Raw genomic sequence first — 7632 nt, 5'->3', positions numbered from 1 at the left:
CCCTGGAGAGAACAATCATGGGAGAAGGAAGGGCTGCTTATGCACAGGGAGACAGCTCAGGGTGCAGGAGAGTATGGAGGGATGGTCACTGGGAAGAGGTAACTATGGGGAGGAAGTGGGAAGGGAGCTGTTACATTGTAAACTGTGGTCAATGAAATGAGACAAAGTATATGTGAACTGCTGTATGGAAAGTGAATTCACTCTGTAAATCTTCACCCAAATCACAATAAATAAATAAATAAATAGAATGCAATTTTTGGTTATTACTAATTTACAACATCAAAGCCAAAGGTGAGTATCAATATGCAAGTTGGTAGACTTTTTGGTTCTGCCTTCCCATTTGTATACCACCATACACTATACTAGGAGCTCTGATAGTGTAGTGCCTAAGGCATTTGACTGCTAACCAGAAGGCTGGTGGTTCAAACCCACCAGCCACTCCTCAGAAGGAAGATTGAGCAATCTATTTCCACAGAGATACCTCCTTGGAAACCCAAGGAAGGGTCACTGTGAGTTGCAAGACTCAACAGCAATGAGTTTTTGTTTTGTTTTGTTTTTGTTTTTGGTTACACCTATACTATGTACTCTACACCACATATCATTTTGTTGTCAATTCCAGTTTCTTTTCAAAGTCCTGAAATAAATAATCAACAGCCAACATTCTCTCAGGGTCTTCTAAATGAATACATTCCAGAAGGACAAGAAAACATTAAGATATTCAAGCATCAGAGGTACAGAAAAGAGTATTGTGAAACCAGGAGGAGAAAAAAAAAAAAAAAAAACCCTAAATCCTAACCAGATTGTATTTATCATTCCTTTGGCCAGATTATTATTAGCCCTCAGTACCTGGTTTTTCTGACTATGCCATGATGGCTATAGTATTTTATTTTATTTTGTTGCAGTTATTGAGAAAACAAATGAAAACATACACCAATTCAACAATTTCTGCATACACATTTCAGTGACATTGATTATATTCTTGGAGTTCTGCAAACATTCTCATTCTACTTTCCTGAGTTGTTCTTCCCCCCATCAAAATAAACTCACTGCCCGCTAAGGTTCCTATTTAATCTTTTGAGTTGCTGTTGTCAATTTTGCCCCACAGAGATAGTTCTGAAAATAATATAATTCTCAAGGCAGTCAGTTTTGTTGTTTTTGTTTTTGTTTTTGTTTTTTGTTTTACCTAGTTAAGCTATTGTTTGGTTTTAAGAAGACTTCAGGAATATTTTTGGTTATAAATTTAAAGATTATGTCAGGAAAAGAGTTTCAGGGGCTCCCGTACCCTCCATGGCTCCAGAAAGTGCAGAGTCTATGAGAATTTAAAAATTCTGTTTTGTATTTTCCCCTTTTTGATCAAGATTCTGCTGTAGAATCTTTTGATCAAATGTCCAATAATAGTAGCTAGGCACCATACCAGCCATTCCTCAGAAGGAAAATGGGGCAATCTACTTCCATAAAGAAACTGCCTCAGAAACCCAAGGAAGGGTTGCTATGAGTTGGGTCCTACTCAACGACATATAACACACAACAACAAGGCACCATACAGTTCTTCTAGTCTCATAGCAAAGTTGTTCATAGAAACCATTTCCTATTCCTTACTCTCCTTCTTCTTCTGTTGTTCTAGGTAAATAAAGACCATTTCTTCTGCTTTTGAGTGCCCCTTGCAAACTTTTAAGACCTACGCACTACACAACAAAGTAGGAGGTAGAACAGAAGTACTAAACAAATTATTAGGACAATTAATCAGGATGGACTGTGAAACCGTGAGTCTAAAATTCCAAACCAAGGAACCAAATCCCATGAGATTTTGGGTTCTACATAAGCAGCCTCAGCACTACTTTTTTTGTTGTTATTGTAATTGTTGTACATATCTCTATTACACAACTTTCACCAATTCAGTTTTTCACAGGTGTACAGCTTACTGACAGCAAGCATGTTAATCAGCTTTGCAACCCTATCCTACTCAGCATGATTTTTCCATCACCATTAACCAACCCCACCCCATTTCCCATCCTTCCCATCTCTGGTAATTACTAGCAAACTCGTTTTCTGTGCAGTTGCCTTTTCTTGGGTTTTTTTTTTTTTTTTTTTTTTTTTTTTTTTAATGTAAGTGAGGTCAAATAATATATGTACTTTTGTGATTCATTTATTTTATTAAGCATGTCTTCAAGTTCCTTCCATACTACAGCATGTATCAAGATTTCATTTTTCCTACTGGATCAGTAGTATTCTGTTGTATGTGTGTACCACACTTTGTTTATCCATTCATCTGTTGATGGACATTTATGTTGTTTCCACTTTTGGCTGTTGTGAGTAGTGCTGCAATGAGCATTGGTGGACAAATCTCTGTTTTGAGTCTCTGCTTTCAAGTCCTGTGGGTATATACTAGCAAGGGACTTTCTGGGTCATATGCTAGTTCTATTTTCAGTTTTTTGAACAACTGCAACACTGTTTTCCACAATGGTTGTACCACTTTGGATAAGGTTTTCAATTTCTCTACATCTTTGCCAACATTTGTTATTTTCTGTTTGTTTGTTTTTATCACAGCCATCAAATTGGGAATGAAAATGTATCTTATTGTGGTTTCAATTTGAATCTCTCTGATAGCTAATCTTGTTGAGTATCTTTTCATGTGTTAGTGGTCATCTGTCCCCTTTTGATGAAGTTTCTATTCAAATCCTTTGCCTATTGTATGATTTGGTTATTTGTCTTTTTGTTGTTAAGTTTCCAAAGTTTTCTGGAGGGGACTAAGTTCAATTGGAATAATATGGTCTATAATACAATGTTCTACTTTTTATTTTGTGTGTAGCAACTAGGGTCATAAAAGCTTATGAGCAGCTATCCAAGGAGCAACTATCAGTCTCTCTCTGTGCAGAGCAAAGAAGAGTAGAGAACATAAAAAATTCAAGGAAACAATTAGTCCAAAGGACGAACAGACCCCATGAAACCCAGCCTCCATTGCTCTAAGACAAGACAAACTAGATGGTGTCCAGCTACCACTGTCATCTACTCTGAAATGGATCACAACATCGTTCATGGATAGAGTGGGGAAAAAAATGTGGAACAAAACTCAAAATCATAAAAACAACCAGGCTTACTGGTCTGATAAAGACTGATGAAACCCCCAAGACTATATCCCTGAGATACCCTTCAAGCCTGGAACTGAGCTCACCTCCAAGGCTCTACTTTCAGCCAAACAATATAGACAGGCCTATAATAGCACAATAATGAGGGAGGTGCACACTCATTGGAACAATAAACCATAAAAGGTCAAAAAGGGAGCATTTGCCTGGGGATAAAACTCAGAAAGCCAGAGGGATAGTACAAAATGGTGAAAGAAAATGGTAAACACAGGGAGGAAGTGGAAAGAGTGCTGCTATATTCTGTGAATTGCAATGGATGTCACAAAACAAAATGTGCATGAATTGCTTAACGGAAAACCAATTTGCTCTGTAAACTTTCACCCAAATCACAATTGAAAGAAAAGTTTTTGAAGTTTCATGCATATTTTGGTTATTAGATTTTTATTGGCTATATGGTTTCTGAAAATATGCTTCCAGTTAGGAGTTTGTCTTGTCATTTGTTTGGTAGAGTCTTTTGATGAACAAAAGTTTTTAATTCTTATGAGATCCCATCTATTTATTTTATTCTTTTTCTGTTTGCACTTTTGTTACTATATTAGATAATTCATTGTTAAAAGGTAGATCTAACAACATTGCCCCTGTATTTTCTTCTGAGAATTTTATGGCTTTAGCTTGCACGTTTAGGTCTTTAATTCATGTGTGTGTGTGTGTGTGTGTATGATGTGTGGGAGATGTCCTGTTTTATTTGTCTACATGTGAAAATCCAGTTTTCTCAATAATATTTAGTGAAGAGACTATTATATCCCTATTAAATGGACTTAGTGCCCTTGTCAAAACTCAGCTGACCAGAGGTATGTGGGTTTATTTCTAGAATCTCAATTGTGTCTGTTGTTATATTGAGACAGTTTTGAATACCATAGCTGTATAATATGTTTCAAAGTCAAAAAGTGTGAGCCTTCCTACTTTGTTCTTCTCTTTCAACATTGTTTTAGCTATTCAAGGCCTCTTGCTGTTCCATATAAAATTGAGAATTATATTTTCCATATCTGTAAAAAAGGCTGTGGGAATTTTGATCACTCCTGATAGTTTCCAAAATCACAGTAGTTATTAATAGATAAAGTAAGCAATGATAAAAGTGGCTAAAGTAAGCAATTCAGGGACTGATGGAGACCTTCTTGACAATTTTTGCATGAAATTTTTAGACATACAATGCGTTCTTAATGAACACATGATGAATGAACACAGTAGAGAGGTAATTTGGGATTATAACTGAGTGCTACAATGCCTGCCTCCTGAGAGAGCGGCATAAATTCTATCTGGAATTTAGCCATTGCTTGAAGAAAAGAGGGAGAGAGAAGACTTCAAAATAGAGGAGATAAACAAGAAATAAATTTCTCTGCATCACTAAGTACAAGCTTGGATATTTCCAGAAGAATTGGGAAAGTAATTTGGGCTTCTAAAGAGCAAGAGAGGATACAGAAGTTCAGTAACATGTGAAAACTGGTATACCTGACCCCTTGAGAATGGTCTAATGTCTTTAAAGAAAATGGTAAAATCTCACTTAAATTGTCTGCAGACATTTTTGCAATATAATCCATTGCCCACAATCTTCAGTAAATGTCTGCTACTCTCATAGATTTGAGTCACAGATTCTTTAGGACATGAAAGACTCAGAACCTTGTCCAGTGATGGTGAGACATTGGAAAAGAGCCACAACATACTTACAATAATGAGATAATCCACAACTAAATAAATTCAGTGGAAGCAGAAACCTGGAGTTAGGGAAAACTAAGAGAAATGTAAACCACCAAAGTTGCCACATAGAAGTAGAAAAGGATATTTCCAAAGATAGGACAATCCTACAAATATCTGTGTTATAGGTACTGTAAACATTACTAGCATCTCCCACTTAAACATGTTGCCAGTCTTCCTGATATTTATGACAGTGATAATTGGATAATGATAATTAGTAACAATGTTTTATTTCACTTGGATCCACAATCGACACCCATGATAGCAGCAGTTAAGAAATCAGATGTCATATTGCACTGAAAAAAACTACTGCAAAAAGCTTTTTGGAGTACACTGGGTCAAGAGCCCTTACAAATATGTAGCAGGAGGCTTTCCTATAAAGTGTTTATCTCAATTTTTGGTGAAGGTTAATGACAAGAAAACTCAGTGTATTCTTAACATTATGTTAAGGATGTAACAAGGATTGTGGGGATGACACACACCCAGGCATTGTCTTGTTCTGTTGTGCATAGGGTCGCTATAACTAGGAGCAGACTTGATGGCACCTAACAACAACAACAACATTATGTAAATAACTAAAGCAAACCCACTGCCATCTAATCAATTCTGACTAATAGTGACCCTATAGGGCAGAGTAGAACTGCCCTATAGGGTTTCCACAGCTGTAGGTCTTTACAGAAGTAGATTGCCTCATCTTTCCACTGAGTGACTGGTGAGTTTGAACTGCCAAATGTCTGGTAAGCAAATACCTTCAGCACTATGCCACCAGAGGTTCTAACTAAGACAAAAGGAGCATGTTATTATAAATATGTTATACCTTGTTGTTGTTGTTATGTGCCGTCGAGTCAGACCCGACTCATAGCGATGCCTCCTTGGGTTTCCAAGGCAGTATCACTACAGAAGTAGATTGACCAACCTTCCTTCCGAGCAGTGGCTGGTGGGTTTGAACTGCCAGCCTTCTGGTTAGCAGTCAAATGCTTTAGGGACTGTACCACCAGAGCTCCTATGTTATACCTTATTGGTTCCAATTGTACAACTGTTTGCAGTATCAGTATATTCTAAATATGGTAGCACTGACCGGACCAAGAATATAGGGACAAAAGTTTTATCTAGCGAGTATCACTGCTTATGAAAGCTCTCCTTTGTCAATCTGGGAAATTCACAGCAAAATTCAAGCTATTTAACCTCTAATAAATAAATGAATATCCCCATGTAGGTCATGAGCAAGGTGACAATAACATCATCTCTTCCTTATCTCACTGTCAAAACATTAAAAAATAAATAAATAAAAAACTAGCACACATATTGTGGCTTCTAGGTGTGTTTAACTAATCGGAACAACACTGAATTTTGAACAGATATTTCTATCTGCCAAGGGCTATGTTTTGCCACTCAGGAATACAGTTAGTAATGTGAATTCAAGCATTACTTCCAGATCCATCTCAGCCTTAGAGGAGAGACACAGAACATGGCAGAGGTGCGATCTGCTTCCTTGACAGATGGACTTTGATTTAGCCGTCAATCCCCCATGGGGTTAAACCACAGTGACACACTAAAGGGGGACAAATTTAAACAAATACGGTAGGAAATAATTTTCATTGGTGTGTGGTACTTCTAAAAGGCTGCTACTGTAATAAAATTAGGATGCCAGTTTATTATTGCAGTGAGAGTAATTTTATTTACTTTTTCAGTCAACATACACACAGGGTGGTGAGAGCAATCAGCTGCTGCACTTGTTAGCTCACTGATTAAATATGTTGTCACCTAACTCTGAACTAATTAAAGGGAATTGAAGCTGTTGGTGCATTAGCCAACACGGTATTAACTTTGTTAACTGAGGTTTTTGAGCTTGCTTACTCTTTTCTCTGCCATATTTTTTAATCACTTGTCTTTATCACTAGCAATTTCATCCAGAGTTACCACACAACCTGTTAAAGCAATCTTTTAGTCTTTGGGGTGTATTTACAACAGTTGTTCATATTTCTTGCCATTGGATTATGGAAGAAAACTCAAATTAAATATGCTAAAAATTATTGAAGCCAGGAATATCAAATTAATTAATATAAGTTTTAACTTTTTTTTCCCTATAGGATGTACTCTATTGTGAGTGAATCTATGAGCTTTCATAGAAGTACACTTCTGATAGGCTTAAGCAAAGGAACCAAGCAGGTGACCCTGACAAACCACCCCAAATCCTGAGAATCTTGACCCCGCTCCCCTGGCCTCTGACATCAGCTGTCTAAAGTATCCTGGTCCACTTTCTATGCCCCTATGTTCAATAACCTCATAATATGGCTGCCCCACTTTTTTTTTTTCTTTTTTTCCAAATACTATTTTATTGAGTTTTTGGTGAAAATTTGCATAGCAAGTTAGGTTCCCATTTGAAAATTTCCACACAAATTGTTCAGACATTTGTTACATTTATTACAATATGTCAACATCCTCGTAATTGTGTTCTGTTTGTTCCATTACCAGGACTCTTGTTTCCTTGTCCTCTTACCTTCTCATCTTTAAGTAATTAATGACTTGTTGATTTAATATGGATGTTTTTTTTTTAAGTAGAGCACCCATCTTATGGATAATATCCTTTAATTTTATGCCACTCTACTATTTTGTTAAATGGTGACCTCACGGTGTAGGCCCAGTTCTAGGACTGTCTCAGGATGAGTCTCAGGGAGACGTCTATTCTCTACTGTTCCAGGTTTTCTGGTTGTTGTGTTTTTTTTTCTCTTTTTCCCCTTTTGTTTTTTTTTTTTGTTTTCTTTTGTCTATTCATTTTTCTTTTTTTCTTTTTGCA

The sequence above is a fragment of the Orycteropus afer genome, unplaced genomic scaffold (genome assembly GCF_000298275.1).
Source record: "Orycteropus afer afer isolate SDZICR_OR568_19922 unplaced genomic scaffold, OryAfe1.0 scaffold00010, whole genome shotgun sequence".
NCBI classification, from domain to species: Eukaryota; Metazoa; Chordata; class Mammalia; order Tubulidentata; family Orycteropodidae; genus Orycteropus; species Orycteropus afer.
Note: the sequence above shows the minus strand (reverse complement) of the source record.